Raw genomic sequence first — 19,365 nt, 5'->3', positions numbered from 1 at the left:
AGCTGTGCCAGGGTAGGTTCTGGTTGGACATCAGGAGGAATTTCTTCACTGTGATAGTGGTTAAGCATTGGCAATCATCATCACTGAAACTGTCAAAAAATGACTGGACATAGCATTTGGTGTTATGATTTAGTTGACAATGTTGGTGTTTAGTCAAAAGTAGTACCTTAATGATTCTATGATTCATAAATCTAAACACCTTTGGATATGTACAGGAAATACTTTGGAATAAGAGAAATACATATGAAAAGTCTCCCAAGGGGAATAATGGGCAATGGGATCCAGATAATTATCCTTACTAAAATTTGTGTAGATGTGCACTTATCTCCATGCCAACAAATCTTAAATACCCACCTTCAACACAAGGAAAGGGAACACGTTTTGTTTATGCACAGGTGTTGGTGGATAGAAGTGTGCAAGGAGCACAATAATGAGCAGTGTTCTGTTGATTTTGAGTATAATTCTTGGTCATTCTTTTAAATGGACGCAGAATCAGGACACTAAAAACTTTCTCGCCCCTGCTTGTGATAATAGGAGCAGGCCAAAACCTTTCAGCATCCAGCACAATATAGGAGTTTGTGAAAAGAATTTTGTCTGTAAGAATTTGACGGTAGCTGAAAAAACTAGAACTTTAGTAACACATTTTATAACTTTTTATTTCTTGCTATTGTAAGTTACTTCCTACCCTACAATAGGCAGAAAATACAGACCTAGTTCTCTTACAAAAATGCTCTCAAGGAAAGAAAAATGAGGAAGCCTGGTATGACCAAAACTGACATTTTAGTTACACTTGAATGTAGCAGGTTCTCTAAACACAGCTATTCCCTATTAGGTGTTTCATAGCTTTTCTTCTTCACTATCTATCTATATTCTGTGGAAATATTTATTTCTGATGTGAGCAGGCCTATTTCCTTCCAGTCTTCCAACCTCACCTTGTAATTTGCTTTCAAGTATCTTGTTGCACCTTTAACAATGGTCCAGTACTGCATAACGGTAGTAGAAAAGAGCAAGCCAACCCTTTATGCACATGTATCTTTAACTTCACAACAAGGGTTTATGCAATATTTCTGCAACAAAGAAAATAATTAAAAGCAAAAGGGATTGAGTTCAAATGTTTTCAGTGCCAAAACCCCCACTGGACTAAGGTCAAAAGTTGATGGAAAAGAAACTTCTAGTCCATTAAAAGATAGTCACAAAACCAACATTTCTTGAGAATTCCAGCTGTAGGGCTCCGGAATTTTAACACACAAAAAAAAGCAAAAGAAAAACCTATAGGTTTTTGGGCTTTTTTGATGTTTAGGTTTTGAGAAGAGGAGATGCCTTTCTACTTTTGATTATATTGGGGAAATACCTGAATTTTCTCAATTTAGCTTCTCTTTTGTCCTCTCTCTGATGACACCTCTTAAATTCCATTTATTAACGATTTTGCGTGCCTTCATGTAAACAAATTTACTTGTCCAAGTATGTGTATTTTGTGTAAAGGAGGTCTAAATACATCTTCAACACACCAGAATCTTTGAGCATGTGATGTATGATGCATGAATATCTGTCTAGGAAACTTGGCAAAGAAATAAATGAATCTTAATTAATATATTTGATAAGTCAAATTCATGGTTGCAATGTAAGGTTTTGTAGGTGGGTTTTCAGATTGAAAGGACGAAAAAATAGAAAAAGAGATAGATATTATGGGTTTCAAGCATGTTATATATTACCAGAGCAGTGAATTTAAGAGTTTACTAACATAATAAAATCCTACTCAAGTTTTAACTGTGCCAGGTGTCCAATTTCAAGAAGCAAAATAATTTAGCATTTGTTGACATTCATGATTTCTTTCAGGGAGGACATTTTTTCCCATGAGATCTGTTTTCTAAAGCTACTTCAATTCCTGGTGATATTTCTTATCTCACCCTCAAACTCCCAGCTAATTTAAAATTCCATCAATTTATCATTGTGAGATAACATCCAAAGCCTTTTAAGCACCCCTTAGTATGACTAATGTACAGATATCAAACATATTACTGTATGAAAATATGGTTCATATTTAATTATACAGAACTAATTATTGTAAGAAAAAAAGAAAAAAAGAAAAAAAAAAGAAAAAAAAAAAAAAAAAAAAAAAAAAAGAAAAAAAGAAAAAAAACCCAAACCCAACCAAACCAAAAAACCTTTATGTTGAACCTTTTACTCATTACATAGGCCATATGGAAACACAGAAATTTTATAGGAAATAGTTGAACGGTATCTATTTTATGTCCTGAACAACTCTATTAAGAATCCTATTTTGGCGTAGCAAGAAAAGTGAAATAAAGATATAACCTGATATCAATCCATAATTTTCCTGTTTTATTTGCATTTGGATCAAAATAATTTGATTCTTTTAGTCGCAGCACAGCAGGAATAACCTGATTTTCTTAAAGTCTAACAATTTTATTTACTTTGCAATAGCAGCACCTTACAAGACCATTACATTGATTACATTGATGTTGTCTCATTATATAACTAACAATGCCTTAAATGATATTGGTCTCTGACCAATAATTGTTTTTTTTTGGAGTTGCTCACATTCTGAGTTATAAAAATTGGCTTCTTATAAACACTGAGACTCTTTAAAAAATCTATAGACATGTAGATATTTGTTTATATATAAGTAGAACTTTATTCTCAACATCTGTCTTGTTCATATACCTTTGACAGACCTAATGGAAATAAAAGTATTGTATTACTACATCAGAAGATTCCCTGTCTTCTGCAGATTCTCAGAGATTAAGAAGATGACCTCATATTACTTCTATAAACATTTAAAGGAGATTCTGAAAATATCACTTTTTTTAAAATTGGTTTATTTAGCTTAATTTTTTGATAGCAATAATAGACTTATTGGAGACTGGTGCACAGGAACTCTGATCTACTGAAGATTAAGGGGCAAGCATGCAGAAGACAAAAATCAGAAAAAGAAGTTGGCATGAATTTGAAAAAAAAAGTCAGGAGTTAAAATTGTGAAGTACAAGGAAGAAAATGAGTTGCATATGACAAATGACATACGTGTCCGGAAAAGAATTACTTTATAAGATGTCTAATTGTTGGAGGAAAACTGCAAGAAGAACTTATCTTTTCCTGAACCAGGAGAACAGAAATGTGTGATGATTTCCTGCCTAACAGTTCCCTGAAATGGAAAGGGATCATTCATTAATAGAAACATCAGGGACCGGGAATCTTAGCCTAGAATAAATTGCTGTCTGTTTGATGATTTCAGATTTCTCATAGTCTAAGGAACTTGAGCTGAGGTGTTTAATAGGCTCTCAAAGCATTTAACAATTATTTCATAGAATCATAGACTATCTCAAGGTGAAAAGATCATCAAATCAAACTCTCAGTTTCTTGCCGAAATACCTAAATACTCTTTGTTAAGTCTTTCCCTTGAGACCTTTACCACCTTGGTCACCACTCAGCCTCTTTTCCCCTCATTTGTATTTATAATACATATTACCATGTCTGAGTTGGAGAATCCAGCAGTTGCTGTTGTTAAATTCTAAACACTAGTGACATACAACTAACACTAACAATTTAAGGAACAGACAAATACTGACCAAATAGAATACGATCAGTACCAGAGAATTTGAGACTAAAACAGCCTAAGAGTAACTCTTGCAAAATAAATGGCACTGAATCTCTCAGGGCATAAATTGATGTGAATGTAAAAGAAGTGCAAGACAAGAGTAATAGTCAATGTGGAATCTTCTGGAAGAAGTTATATTGACTAAATTGGACTAATTTTTATTCCCAGTAAGAATCATGAAGCAGTTGTTATGTTTCTTGATTTGTGTAAGAGCTGGTTTACTTAAAAAGTGCTATTTTTATTCTTATAGTTAAGTGGAGAAGACAGCCTAGATGAAACTTCACTTAGATGGTCAAGAAACATGTTAGGAAGCAGTATTCACAGAATAAAAGTTGCGTTGGAACATGCCTTTGAAACAGTTACTCAGTAGGTTTCTGTAAGGATATGTGTATGTTTGATGTTATTCAACAGTTACATCTCTAGTGTGTGCACATTTCCTCATTATTTTCACTGTGAGAAGAGCATTAAGCTATTAGGAATAATTATTGTGTTTGAGTGCAGGACTGGATTTAAAATTTTGCAAAATATAAGATGAATCTGAACAAAACAAGAAATTCTGGTTAAACCTCTTGTTTGCAGGATACAGGGATTATAAGAAATCACAGACAGAGTACGAGTCAAACCATCACACAGTTCTGTGTGATGCATCACAGGCATTACACTGTGATGCATAAAGCTCCTGTAAAGCACAGTTTTCATATTTGAGTTTAGAAGTCTGAGTCCCAAGCCTCTAGACTAAAAGCAAGAACTGATGCTATTTTTCTAGCATCCAGAATAGTTTATGATGAACAATATCACACTTACTCCAAATAGACAGCTGATTTGAAGATAAACAAGCTCCTGAGTTCTGTCTGTCAAGTGCAAGCTGCAGCCATGATCTTCTGAGCTCTGACAACAGCCTATTCTGTAAGACATAGAAAACAATCTTTAAACTGCAAGGGCTCAGCTGGAGTACTTACACTCAAATTTGGGCAGTAAGTCTCATAATAATTTGAAAAGAAACAAAAGAATTAGTGGAGGAACAGAATTATTCAGAATGTCAGAAAGAATCATGTAAAAGGAAAATATTAAGCTCTTGGAGTTTATACAAGAGAGAACAACACTGACAGGAGATGAGTCTTAAAATAAGGGATTTTTTGCAAAGACTTTTTCTACTATGCATAGAACAAGACTTAATGGGCTTAAATGCTATCAAGGGAGATTTAAGTTATACATTTAAAAAAAAAAAATCCTAATGGGGAGAACAGATAAGCAGTAAAATAGGTTGCCTAGGGAGATTTTAGATTCTCTGTCATTACCCAAATAATTATTGGAAATAATTTAAATATGGTTGATCCTTTCCTGCAGCAAGTTAGCAGATGAAATTCTCTCTCCAAGTCCCATCTCATATTTTCTATTTGTCTGTGCTCCTCTCTACACTCCACAATATGTACATTGCACATTTTATGTCTGTCATACCATCATTCTTGAATTTCTATCCTGCTCCCAGCTTTATCTATCCTTTTTTATACAGCAAGGCTTATTAAAAAAATAAAAAAAATAAAAAAAATCCATTAGTAAAATAAAAAAGTATAAAACAAGAAAAAAAGAAAGGGATAAAGAATAACGCAGTCTGTCAAAAAGGACAAATCACAAGTACTTCCACAGGTTATCTCTACAAAACTTTTAATTCATTCCAGGAATGAATTTTGTTTCATTTTCAGGTTAAAAATGAGATAATATTATTACTTAACATAGTTTGTAAAGTGTAAAGAAAGAGACATTTGCAATACATTTTTTTTTTTCTTCTTTACAAATTAGGTATATCAAAACCTACAGGGAAGAACACGTGGTTGGAGAACTGATTTTGTGTAGTTCTCTGTTAACTGTTACTGTGAGGTGCATTATATTTATGCAAATTTAAGAAGATCAATTCCACCCAAATTCTCAGTCCAGAGCTTTAGTGAACTGCATTCTTCATATTTCCTGAATTTATTGCATTTTTAGTGTGATATTTCCTAATGTGCTAATAATTCTAGACATATTTTCTATTGCCCATGCATGAAACCAAAGTACTGATAAAATAAGTTTTTAAAACTTCACCTGTAAAATTACCATTAAAAAACCACAAAACAACAACAACAACAACAACAAAACAAAACAAAACAAAAAAACCAAAAACACAAAAAACAAAGCAAACCAAACCAAACCAAAAAAACCAAACCAAAACAAAACAACTAAAAAACCCCCAACCTATTATTTTGTCAACATAATTCATGTATGCCTCATGTTAGTAAAAAGGATCACAGGAACCATCATCTTGGTTTTCTACTCACTGACAGTTCTTTCCCCCTGCTTTTAAAAATGAAATATTTTAAAATATATTCATCACAATTTTCTTGAACAGGTGAGAAAACAGCTCATGTATTCAAACTGTTTCTCTATAGAAGGCAGAAGACCCTGTATAATAAGAAAAACATCTTGTAAGAGAAAATAGAAAGTAGTATGCATTAAACCTGCATTTTCCCTTTGATTCAAAATACTGATTTTTAGATACTTCTCTTTGAAAAGCATTTTGTCTGTTCTATGGCTTGGTTACCACTTATATAAATAATATTTTTTTTTGCCTATGTTTTTTGATTTTTGATGTTATAAGATGAAAATTTTCCAAAAATTTCAGCAATATCACAATGTGTAAGCAGTTTGTAGCTTTTTTGTGTTTTTTTACTGGCTAATGATTCTTCATCTCAAATGTTCACACCAACAGATAAAGGTTTGAAGGATGAGTTTGATGGACATTTTTTTAGATGATGCTTTGAAACTTAACAGAATCTTAGGAAGAATTCTGACAGAATTTGATTAATGAGGTGGAACCAAGATGGGCAAGGAAAAATGTCCCACTTAAACATTTTTTAATGTTTTAATTTTTCAATTTAAATATTTAGTTTTGAAGAATTTATATTAAACTTGAAGATATTTTTAAATGCAAGAAGGCAGAATGACTTTGCAATGGTTTCACATTCACCTGTCTCTGCCAAATTTAGTGCAGTGGTCTGAGTGTTTACTCTTTTCCCTCCGTGAGATAGAATCAGGAGATCCTATCTCACACCAGACCCAAACTTAAAGGTATAAAGATAGATTTATTAACATACACTAAAAGAAGAAAATTAGAATCAAAATAAAACTTTCCAAAAGAAGTGTTTACTTTCCCAGAAATAATTTAGAGACAAAACTCAGAACTCTAGGTCAGTTACCACCCATAAAATACTCTTACATTTGGAAAGAGAAGTCTCTTCAGTTTGCCATGGAATTTCCTCAGGGACAACATAGAACAGTTCTCTTGGGGGTGCCCGGGAACCTGCTTTTGTGAAGTCTCTCCCATCAGCAGCTTTCCCAGCTGCGTATGGGCCATGAACACTTTAGGGTGTCATTTTAAAGATAAGCAGCTCCAAAGGCAAAGGATTTCCTCATTCTCATGGAACAGAGATTTCTTTTCACGTCTTCGCTGGTGCAGAGGGCTTCTTATCTCTGTTCAAAATTCTCATGGGATCACAGAATCGCAGCTACTAATTCAATATTCACACAGTCAATCACAGATATCTTTGCTCAAATCCACAAATCGGAATAATCATCTCCACAAAATGCATATTTTTCCCATGGTTTAAAGGGATGTTCTAGCATAGTACAGTCTGTTACCACAGCTCACAGAAGACTTTCAGCCTAGGCATCTTCTCATCTCTCCCATCTAAGGGGTAACCCTTCCTTCACTGGCTTTGATATCTTCATATTGTCCTTTTACAGGTCCCTAGTTTGGCCTTTTCTCTCACCTAGAGAAAAGTTAGGACTTTGGAAGTTTCATTTGTGCAGGAAAGACTTAACATCTTGCCCAGGTTCCTCTCTCTCTGGCTGAAGCTCAGGATTTCAGTGCTGCCTGGTGTGGGGGGATGACTCATGCCTTGAGATCAGCCTGGGAAGCAGCAGTCAGGAATATCAGCAGCCAGGATTGTAGATGCCTCCAGTCCATACCTCGATGACAGCTGGGGCGGGCACAACCCAGTTCGAGCCCGGAGCTGCTAGCAGGAGCTCAGCAAATATCTTCCTCAGCTTGGATGGGGGAAGAGCAAGCTTTAAAGTTGGGTAGACGTTTACAGCTATGGTTTTCCCCTCTTCCACTAGCAGCTGCTACTGGAGCCTGGCCCCATGAGCCCGGTGGGGCAGTGAAGCCTGGCCCGGCTGGCCTGGCTGCTGCATGGCCAGTGTTACCTGCTGGCAAGCAATGAGGAAAAGAGATTTTCCTGGGGTTCTTCTGATTTTTAAGTCTGTGTGTTCCCAGAGGCATGTAATCTTTCTAATTGGTCAATAAAGCTGTCAGCTTCAAAGCCAGTCACTAATTGGTTCTTGCTATCCCTGCTAAACCGCACACACTTCTATCCAGCAAAAATTTAGCAAATAGAATATAAGGGAATGTAAATAAGGTATAATTATACTGCATAGTGTTTTCCTGAACATTATTTTTACTTGCTACTTCAATCATGCTTTTGAAATGGACATGACCATTTTTAAGAAGAAAAAGTGAAAAGATGAAACCCTATATTAAAACCTAAAAGGTTTTAGAGCCACATTATGACACCACATTTGCTTCTGATCTTTTCCAGGTATTAATATGGGATATTGTACTCAGGTAGATGCAATAATAAAGAGAATAGGCAACTTCAATGAAATGTGAGAGAACATGAAGGTTAGAGGGCGCTCTGCCTTTAGGGCTGTTGACGGAGACAGAATTTTAATAAATTAGGGCTATTCATTTATTACAAACGTTATGGTAAGCTAAACTTAAGGATTACTGGGATTACAAGGATGACCTATTATGCAAATAAAAAAGTCTTAAATTCTGTAATAATTCATGGCATTATTACATTATTTGTAAAGATTCATCCTAAAATAAAGAATATTTTAATATACTTTGACACATTATCTGCCACATTATTACTTAAATTTTGCTTTTTTTCCATAAGAGCAGTAAGATTTTTATTCTATTATAAAATATTCTAAATTTTAGCCATGAGTAACTTCTTCTAGCAGAGACCTATCTGTCTGTAAAGTCCCATGGATATCTTAGATGTTAATGAAAGCATAAATATTCATACTAATAAATAACAGAGCAAATTCAGGGCCTTATGTAAAGGACAATATAAATGGTTGGATAGTAAAATGATTGCATAGGTAAAAGGCCTATACCTCTAAGAAAAAAAATAAGGGGACAGTTTCATGTTCCTGAAATTAACATCAAATACTTACACCAAAGAGGTTGACATTGCAGGAGAGATTGGTAGATTGAATTTTTGGGAAACTGGGAAATACTTCCAGATCTGCACTAATCAGATGTCCTCCTTTATTTTTTGCATGTATAGTTCTAAGAAACTCTGTCACTTTACCCAGTGTATAGCTAAATGGATTCCTATTCCTCTACACTAAACATAAACCCTTTTTTTTTCTATTCATAAGACAGTTTTATGCATAAATAAATCTGAGCTTATCTTTTCTTTAATTCCAGCTATGTCTCAGTAGCCTAGATATGACTCTATGAATCAGTAGTATTCTTCTGCACACTTTTCTTAAATGGATTAGGCTTGAATGACTCATTCCACTTTGAAACGTAACCACCATAGTAGAGATCATGGAGATTCTTTGCAAAAGAAAATTATTCTCTCTAGTCTACTTTGGTAGTCCAACCATATAAGTTCCATGGTCTTAAAAGGATTATTCCGTGGTCAAGACAGAGACATGGTCCAAGGACTTGCCACCCTGGTCAACATTTTATTTTACTGGTTTTTGATATTAGATGTCATGATGGTTTTCTTAATATGGGGTACAGAAGGGTAGAAATACATCACTGTTACCTCCAAAACTGCTGCTTTGGGGTCCTTGGAGAAGAAGGAATAATTTTTATGTCTATTTTTTTGTATGCATGTTTTTTCATCGTCTCTGGACCTTTGTGTACATGTCTCAAGATATGCAATCATATTCAGTTTCAAAAATCCATCAGTATGCCTTTCCTTGAAATAAACTTTATTCAGCTGAGGAATTCTGTTTCTCTAACAGAAAGGTTACTCTCACAGTTTATCTATCTTGATTTCTGAAAATACATTCCTCTTTGCTCACTGAATGATGTGTCTTTCTCTCTGACATGCTTCTTTCACTGAAGCATAGATTGCTTTTTTAGTAACATGCCACAAGCACCTCATTACCACTGAAGGGTGAGAGTTTTCATTTTATGATACCATGTTATAACACAGTATTCCCCTTCCCATCTGCTCACCTAAATTTTCTGTTAAATTTATCTCTGCCAGAAAAAGGTTATTTACCTGATCTTTTTGTTAAGTAATTCTTGCCTCAGTGAAGAGTTCACATGACTTTCTATCCCAAAGAGTATTTCTCATGAAGTCTGTGTTGCTATTAATTACAGAAGTACTTCTATGTCTCTATGGAAAATTAAGCTCTGTTTAGAAAACCTCGACTGTTTTATAGACCCTGTAAGAGGTTCTCTCTATGGAGTTTGAAAGGAGCTTCTGTGCAAGACCTTTTAACCCCTTAGCCTTGGTAATGTTCAAATATCACTTTTCAGTAAGATAACCATTTGGAAAAACACCTTATTTTTTTTCAAAATTACTTAGAAAAAAATACAATGCACAGGGAAATGTGCATTTAATCAGCTTGTAGCATTTCTTCTTTCAGGATAGAGAGTGACTAGCAAGGAGAAACTTGATTACAAAGACGTCCTGTGATTCATAAGAGGTGCTAAACAGCACTAAGGAGTCTGGCACTTGTAGCACAAATCCTGACCCTCAGAAGTTATATGAAAAGTATAACACTTCTCGTAGCAGTGTGCTGTGATCACATGTCTTTCAGAATTCTTACGTCTGTTAATGAAATCCTGGAAACAGAGAACTTGGAGAAATATTCCGCCCTGCTCTTGGATTGCCCATTTTCTTTTAACGGTTTATTTAGGTGGACATCTTTTCTTTTATAGTAATCCTTTCATTCATAATGCTAACCTGCTAAACACTCCCCAAGATTATTCACTACTGTTGCAGAGGTTTAGCAGAATTAGTAAGGTAAAACTGAATCTCAGAGGCAGGAATTCAGGCTGCATCATCTTTTGACTGGAACATGTTAATTTTTGTGCTTCTGATGAGAAATAATAAAAATATATTGGTAGCAAATTAAATCTAAAAATACAAGATTAATGGTTAATAAATAGTGTTTTCAATATTAGTCCAAAAGATAATATACCTAAGCAGTGAACTGAAAATGAGGAAAGCATTACAGATTTGCTTTGTGTAAACTCTATCAACATTCCGTGTCTGCAGATTAATGACTGTTTAATAAGCAAGATGAGTTACAGTGACTCTCTTACATAAGACAAAATGACAGTCAGATTTCCACCAAATTAATTCATTATGATCAGTGAATGAATAGTTAATTAATTTGGTATTGACCATCCCTTACATTTATAGTAAATCCATAGGGAAATATCCAAGTAAACTCTAGTAAAGATTTTATTCAAAATGCAAATCAAATGAAAAAGACTAAGCAGGCTAAGAAGACTAAGTGCATTGTCAGCTCCTTGAGAGGCAGGGCTATATATAACAAAAGAAAGAGGAGAGTCTTTGGAATTATTTGATACAAAAACAACAGAATAGGATAACCTTTCTTTATGAAAAGTGGTAAGGGAAAGAAAGTGAGCAGCTGATCCATTTTGATTATAAGATATGAAGAAGTATCAAATCAGCTGTAAGCTTTGGCTTTAGCAAAGATTAAATATAAGTAAAAGATCTGTGACCTGGCTCTCAAAGGTCAGAATTTAACACTGGAAATCCAGCAAGATTATGCATTAAGGAGCTCAATAGCTGTGTTTTTTCAGGTTTGTTGACAGAGATGGAGGGGAAGAATTCCATTTCTTTCTTCAGTACTGCTGTCAGGACTAGAAACCAGGACTTCCCTTGAAAATGAGTCTATAACAAACCATTTAGGCCAATCATTCACATCTGTCAGTCTCTGATAAGGAATTTCCTGAGTAAGCAAAGTAACGTGGAGTTTTGATAGGCTCACTCAAGAAAAGATACAATAGACTAAATTTACACCAAATGCCTAAGACAAAGGGAAAATATCTTCCTCAGAAATTAAAAACAGAAAATCCCCATAAAATTTGCATTAATGGTGATGTGACCTTGCCCAGCCACAAACAATGGAAAAGCCTGAAAACAAGTAATTAAGCCTTCTGTTCCTGTCCATGCATCAACTTTACAAGATCATTAGATCTTCCTTTAGTGAAAATTGCTTATATATCAGTACTGACCAAAACAATTCAGGGTTCGGTGGAAACAATGGTAATAGAAATCTTTACACTCAAAAATTAGTGATTATTAAGAGGTTAAAAAAAAAAAAGTTATGTTATGTTAAATTTACCTTTTGTCAAATTTATAATCCACATATTTTGTTCAAAGAAAAATAAACACAACATACAGTAAAGCATGTCAATGTTTCTTAAAATCAGAGCATGATTTTCCATTACACAGATAAAAGAATTTTTACCAATCCAAAATTGTTTGAAATCTCATCTTGAGGAATATTTTTAAGTATTTGCTCTCTTTATTTTTTTTTTTTTTTTTCCTTAGGAGCATAGGACTTGAAAGAACCTCAGAAGTAGTAACCATTTCATCATAAGTGAAAAACTCTCCCCAATAAAACTAGAGAGGCTGTTTTTTCCCATTGCTTCAGATTCTGGCAGAAATAGAATATCACTGTTCTCTTTATTCTAATCCTTCTCTTACTCTTTGTTAAAGTTTACTCAATATTTAATTGTATCCAGTTGTTATTGTACCTGCACCATTATAAGAATATATTTCTGGGGAAAAAAACAACCCAGCAGGGTTTAATAAAAAAATTGTATTCAGTATTTTAAAACACATTTAGAATAAAGATAAGAGATTCTAGAGATGCAGGCCAATCAGGGAAGGTAAAAGGACCATATGAAGACCTAAAAGAAAAACTCAAGGAAGTGAAGGTGCTCCTAATGTTTAGATAAGTGACATTGAAACTACAATCAGCTGCCTTTCACAAGCAAGGGGGTTGATTTCTTAAATTTCAGTTTATTCTTTATTTTTATTAAAACAAATAATTGCAGCTTCCACCATAACGTTCCATGTATCCACAAGCAAGTCTCCTAGCATTCATCGTTTTCTGCCTGAGAAGGTCCAACAGTAATGTGAGACCCAACAGCACAGCTCATCCATTGTAGGAGTCTCAGATGACCGTGCTGATGGCTGTGGCATTTCTTGTACTGAAATTCATTACACTGTCACAACAGTTCAATAAATCAAAAGAAACATGTATACCCCAAAGGGTAGTGAGGTTCTTTTGAATACTGTTCCAACTATACTCTCTGTGTTAGAGCCAAAGGTCAAGTTTCCCCCCCCCTCCCCCAAACTCAAATGATAAAACTTGTGGTGCCATTTGAAATGAGGAATGAAAGGCTGCAAGCTGTGAGAATGCAGCAAGACGCCATACAAATAGACTTAGAGGGCACAGGGAAAAGTACTTTGAGATTAGCTCTGGAAAGCTGTAACTGAAAATAGAGGCAACTTTGTGACTTACTATATAAAGCACAAAGCCCACCAGCGTCCTGGACTTTACAATGGATCCAAGATGCGTGGAAGTCCACAGAAAACATTTCCTGGAAAGTATTTTTCAAGTTTGATATCTTGTATCATGCTTCATCTATAAGGAAACTCAGAGTTGTTAAGACACAAAAAAATGCCAGGTGTATTTAGATCCTTAAGGACTAGGGTATTCTTGGACTGAAACTATAGATTCCTCTCTGCATTTCAAATCTCCATAAATGCTTTAATCCAAAATATAAATAAAGGAAATTAAGAAGAGGTTGAGCACATCTTCTGAAGTAGTTGAATGAAGTTTGTAGAAGATAATATATTTTGATCATATTCATTTCAAGGGCTGAAACTTTGAGTGTCTTTTTGATGTAAAATCCAAAATATCTAACATCAGTTGAACACGCTGGAATATTCCATCAGCTTGGCCCAGATAAGAACATGTAAAATGCAGAGAATACTTGGGATGTTGGGTCAAGGCAATTGTAAAAGATTTTGCAGATTCAGCCCAGAAAGAGCTCTCAGAGGCTATAGTTGCCTAAGTAGAGCAGCCATCTATATGAATATGCAGACTGAAATTTTTAGGGATCTAGTAGTTCTAAAGATTTAGACAGATTTTTAAGATAACTGGATGGTTCATTCAGTTCTGTCAAGTATATTTTACCAAAAAAAAAAAAAAAAAAAAAAAAAAAAAGGTGGTAGAGTTTCCTAACTATAGACTTCTGTGTCTTATATAATCAGTCTAGTCCTGTATTTGGAAACAATTGACCTATCACAGACCTTAAAGAAGAAGAGGGGGAAAAAAGCCCAAGGCAAACACCTGCTATAACAAATTTCAACATACAGGAGCAAATCTTGACAAACATATAAGCAACTTAATACAAGATTTTTAATTGAAAGTGTCAGTCCAGTTTAATTTTATGTGTTGCTATGAGCTCCACCTGTATTTAAGAGTATTCCACTCTCTTGCTCTGCTACATAATATTTTCCTGAATTTATCTAAAATGACTCACATAGGAAGCATCATCCATCAATATTCTCAAAGAAGGGTGTTGATATATGAGGATATTTTGGTTTAGGGTAAATTTGGGAGAAAACTCTTGAATGAGGGTTTTTTTGAGGAATAAATTTAAATGGCCCCTCCTCTTAACCGATTTGAGAAAGAACTTCTTCGGAGTAAAGTGGTAAAAACCATTTTACTTCATAAATAAAGTGATTATAAGTAAAAAGAATGAATAATATGAAGTAGTCAAACTGCAGCATGAGGCACAGGGTAGGTTTTTAGCTATCCTGTGGTGGTTTTTACTATTGTGAGTACATAGTGCTTACTTTGGTCTATTTGGGGCAGTGTAATATAAATAATTTGCTAGGGTTTTTATACTTATATTTGGATTACTGCCCACTATATTAGAGGGGCTTGGCTTGCTTGATTGCAGTTCATGTTTGACAGTTATGGATAACTTGAGAAATACTGTCTATGGTTAGATCTACTCTTTGGTCTTGTGCTTACTTATAGATGATATTTTTACTTTGATGTATATCATATATCATGCACAAATTCCTGTATATATATCCTCTCCTCATGTACATGAAGATATTGTTGGACTAGAAAAATAGATTTCCCTCCATAGATTTAGCCTGACCTATGCATGTATTTGTAATTTGCCAACTTATTCATCACTAGGTTATCTGATGTACAGTATTTTTTCTTGTGTGTGTCATTAAAAATTGTGACACTTAGGGTAATATTCAGCATTCTTTTGCAAAGAACTAAGGAATTCTATAGGATCTAAGCCAGTGCGCTATTACTATATTTAACATTCTTCTCCATATTTTGTTCAAGGCTGAATCTAGAACTGGATCGTGTGATTAAAAAACAAAACAAAACAAAACAAACAAACAAATCATTAAAAAAATCATTGGAACGTACTAACATACTCTGTTTTAAAACTCACAATTAGAGATATATCAGATAATATGCTTCTGTGCATATTATCTGTTTCTCCATCACTGCTTGCAGTCAAAATTATGTTGAATTTCTCTGTATACATTTGTCTGGAAACTCTAATTATGCTTTACCATATTACCTTTGGGGAAAACATAAATCATCTGCATCATATTCTGCATTTGAATCATGCTGCTAACGTGGTTATTTAAGAGGACTCAGGACAGCCCTTACTTCAATGCCTCTTAAAACATAACTAAAGTGTAATAAATTTCAAGTTTGTGACATCATACCAAATTGTAATGATGTGATTATTCATCATATGCTAGAGTCATAATTACATTCTAATTATGCAAGGAGAAGTATTTATACTAAAACAGGCAATTAGGTGTAATTACACTAATGATGTAAATATGCAAGAATTAACTGAAAGTGATTTGAAAAGGAACTAGGGAAATGTGTACAAATAAAATATATTTGGTGTTTAAAAAAAAGTAAACCACTTTGTTAAATGATAAATCTTAATTATGTACTGGGAACATCATGCAAGGAGATGTCCCAAGATCATTTTTCCCCTCAAGCTCCTACTAAATGTTGCTATTCTCTATCCCGTAAAGAAGAGTGAGAGATTACTTAGCTTTTTTTCTAGATCTTTTGATAGATGAACAATCTCCTATGAATGCTGTCCAAAAGAAGTGTCTGTGGCTGTCTATATGGTTGGTTATTACATAGTGTAATTATGCTCAAGTATTTAATATCTTCCCCCAAAGCAATTAGATTTGTTGCATACAGGTACCTGGAATGTAAATTCTTACTGCGTCAATATCTGTTTTCTGACCTGACCACTTTCTGATTCTGAGATCCCTGTCTTATACCCTTTCTTTCTTCCTTGTTTACCACAGGGCACTAGCTAAATCAAAATTATATTCTAAGACAATCCTGGCCTTACCTGCTTCACCCTGTAGTTACCTCGCAATCTGTAGTAAACCTTGCAGAATTTGCTTCTACTTGATATTTGGATTTGCCTGAAAATTCATATGTTTTCAGCAGAGGTTTATCTGTATGAATCATAGTTTAAACCAAACATATATATGTGAAATGCTTATTAAGAAAGCAAATTAGTTATTTATTAATCATCATTAAAAGGGTCTATAAAAAGTAAATTATTTCTGGACAATTTTTTCACATAGCTTTTCACAACTACCGGTAAATTTTACATTTAGTGCACACACTGAGAATTGTGTAGCAGCTATAGAAGTGTCTGAAAACACAGTGTATATGTATGTACACATATATTTCGTACACATACACATGAACACTCAGAGAGTTCCTACTAAGCAAGTCAGCACTTTCACTCTTATTAATTATTAAAGTTGCTGATTTCAGGCAGAAATGCCCTTCAGAGAGATCTCAACAAATTATGGAACAGGGCCATCACCAACTGCATGAAGTTCAACAGAGGAAAATGCAATATTCTGCACCTGGGATGGGGCTACCCTGGATATATAGGCAGACTGCGGAATGAGATGCTAGAGATCAGTGCCACAGGAAGGGACCTGGGGGTCCTGGTTGACAGAAAGTTAAATGTGAGTCAGCAGTGCCCTGGCAGCCAGGAGAGCCACCCATTTCCTGGGGGGCATCAGGCACAGCATCACCAGCTGGGCAAGGGAGGGGATTGTCCTGCTCTGCTCTGCACTGGGGTGACCTCACCTCAAGTGCTGGGGGCAGTTTTGGGCACCACAGTATAAAAAATACATTAAACTAAAGAGAGTGTCCAAAAGAGGTTTACAAAGATGATGAAAGTCCTTGAGGGGAAGCCTGAGATCATTTGGTCTGTTCAGCCTGGAGTAGAGGAGACTGAGGGGACACTTCACTGCAGTTATAACTTCCTTATGAGGGGAAGAGGAGGATCAGACACTGATCTCTTCTCTGTGGTGATCAGTGAAAGAATGCAAAGGAATAGCCTGAAGTTGTACCTGTGGATGTTTAAGTTTCTTCACCCAGATGGTTGTTGGACCCTGGCACAGGCTCCCCAGGGAACTGGTAACAGCACCAGACAGACAGAGCTCAAGAAGAGTTGGAAGTGTTTGGACAATGCTCTCAAACACATGAGGTAATTCTTAGGAATGTTCTGTGCAGGTCCAGCTGTTGGTATTGATGAACCTTGTGTGGGTCCCTTCCAACTCAGCATATCCTGTGATTCTGTGATTCTATCAATTGTCAAAACTCTGGCTCGCCAGAATGAATGAATTGTCCAGAAATACTGCTTACAAATATTATTCTGGGAAAACAGAATTTAAATTATTCTTTTGTGCTTTTTGTCAGCTATGGGCCCAATGAAATGCTATTAAGCATTGTAAAATATTACAAAGAAAAATAACTTCAAGATTTTCCATTTTTACTTGATTCAAGTCACATAATAAGTTTATGAATTTGTGACATGATCATCAGTTCAAAAGCACTTTTAAATCTCAGCATGAATCTTTATCAGTCATTACTCTAGAAAAGGGCAATTACATCTATCTCTGAAAAATGTAACACTAAGAAAAATGATCTCTCAGCACAATTTTCAGATCATGACCTGGGCTGTTCTGAAACAAAATTGAAAACTTACGCTGCTAGTCCATCCGTGATCCCCTCTGCTGTCTGTTTCTCAAACCTGAGAAACAAAAGATGCACTGTGGTAGATGGATGGCTGATCCTTCTTCTGCATCTTTGTATTTCTCCTGTATGTCTGAACTGCATTGTTCTTTATATCTTGTAACTGTAATAAAACCTTTATTCCTGCTAGGTACTATGCTAAATCTCAAGGGAGAACAGGGAGGCTGTCAAAGCTCTTCTCTAGTACTTAAAATACAAGACTTTTTAAAGTGGCAAATTGACATGCACATAATATAAAAGCATCTGTTGCAAAAAGCACGAGAACTTGGGCTCAACAAGAGTTGTTGAATATTAGAAGTCAAGTTTTTTAAAGAAGCTGCCTATTCATTGCCCATTTGTGAGCCCTTTCCCTCTACCCACCTCTGAGCTTAGTAACGAATTTCAGTGATTTGTGAAAATAGATAAGAAATTACAAAGCAATTAAACTGTCTCAGAAGGTCAAGTCTTTCAGCTGGACCGATGCAGGACTCAAACCTCATCTCCCTACTGAAATACAGACAGTAAACTTCTCTATAAGTAATTATTCTCAGGACAAATACCTTGATGCTGGCCTTAACAATAAAAGAGAAGGGGAAGGCTAAGCAACAAGAGGCTCAAATCTACAGAAATCCAGGTTTCTTCAGTGCCTATAGTGTTTCACTATTGCTTGTGAATCATGTTATTGAACTTACTGTTACCTATTACCCTTTCCATGGGATTCTACAGTTTCAACTGTCAGATATGTAAACCTACCTCTTCAGGGTAAAATTTCAGTTCCAGGGCAACAATTTTTCTGTATGCATAAAAATGTTGTAGCTACATCAGCAGCTGAAACATTACAGTCTGAAGAAATTTTTTCAAGAGTGAGAAGTTACATCATGACAGGCAAACTGAATTCTCAAACCACATAAAAGTTTAAACTGATATAGAAAGGGGGGGGTGTTTGTTTTGATTTTTTCTATATAATGGCTTTTTTTTTTCCTTCAAAAATCATGATTAGAAAAAACGTTCTTATCTATTTCTGTTTTGTTAACTACTAGCAGCAAAATTATGTTTCTAAGAAGTCACTCCCTGGGAGAGAAAAAGAGCAAATATTTTCTAAAGTGTTCCTCTTGTTCAAATCTCTTTAATTCAGAAATAATACTTAGCAGTAGAAAAATTAAAAGCAATTTTGATAACAGAAACTAAAGACAAAGAAAATTACTACATACATGTAAGTGGATTTAAATTTCAAATAATGCTTCTTATTTGAAATCTAAAAGTGTTCTGCCTCAAAGGTTTTCTTTTTCAAGGTATTATGCATCCAGATTATGGAGAGGAAAAGAATATTTGATGGGAAACCAAGGGCACATGGAAAAAAGGCATCAAAAATGCTGTATTTTTCCATAGGTGTTTTTTCTTCATGAAGCCAGCAGTGATGAAATTTGCATATTTTAAAAATACGATGATTGAAATATTAGAGTTGTTGTTAAATTTTGAAACAACAGGATACAGCCAACACAAGCCAGCAAATA

At 34.9% G+C, this 19,365-nt stretch overlaps 1 protein-coding gene across 1 annotated transcript in view; it reads right to left on the bottom strand.

The window, feature by feature from the left end:
• The window catches only part of LOC120751450 (uncharacterized), a 183,284-nt gene that overhangs the window by 86,616 nt on the left and 77,303 nt on the right, over positions 1-19,365 (bottom strand). The window lies entirely within an intron of this gene.

The sequence above is a fragment of the Hirundo rustica genome, chromosome 1, assembly GCF_015227805.2.
Source record: "Hirundo rustica isolate bHirRus1 chromosome 1, bHirRus1.pri.v3, whole genome shotgun sequence".
Classification (NCBI taxonomy): domain Eukaryota; kingdom Metazoa; phylum Chordata; class Aves; order Passeriformes; family Hirundinidae; genus Hirundo; species Hirundo rustica.
This window is presented reverse-complemented; position numbering and strand designations above follow the sequence as displayed.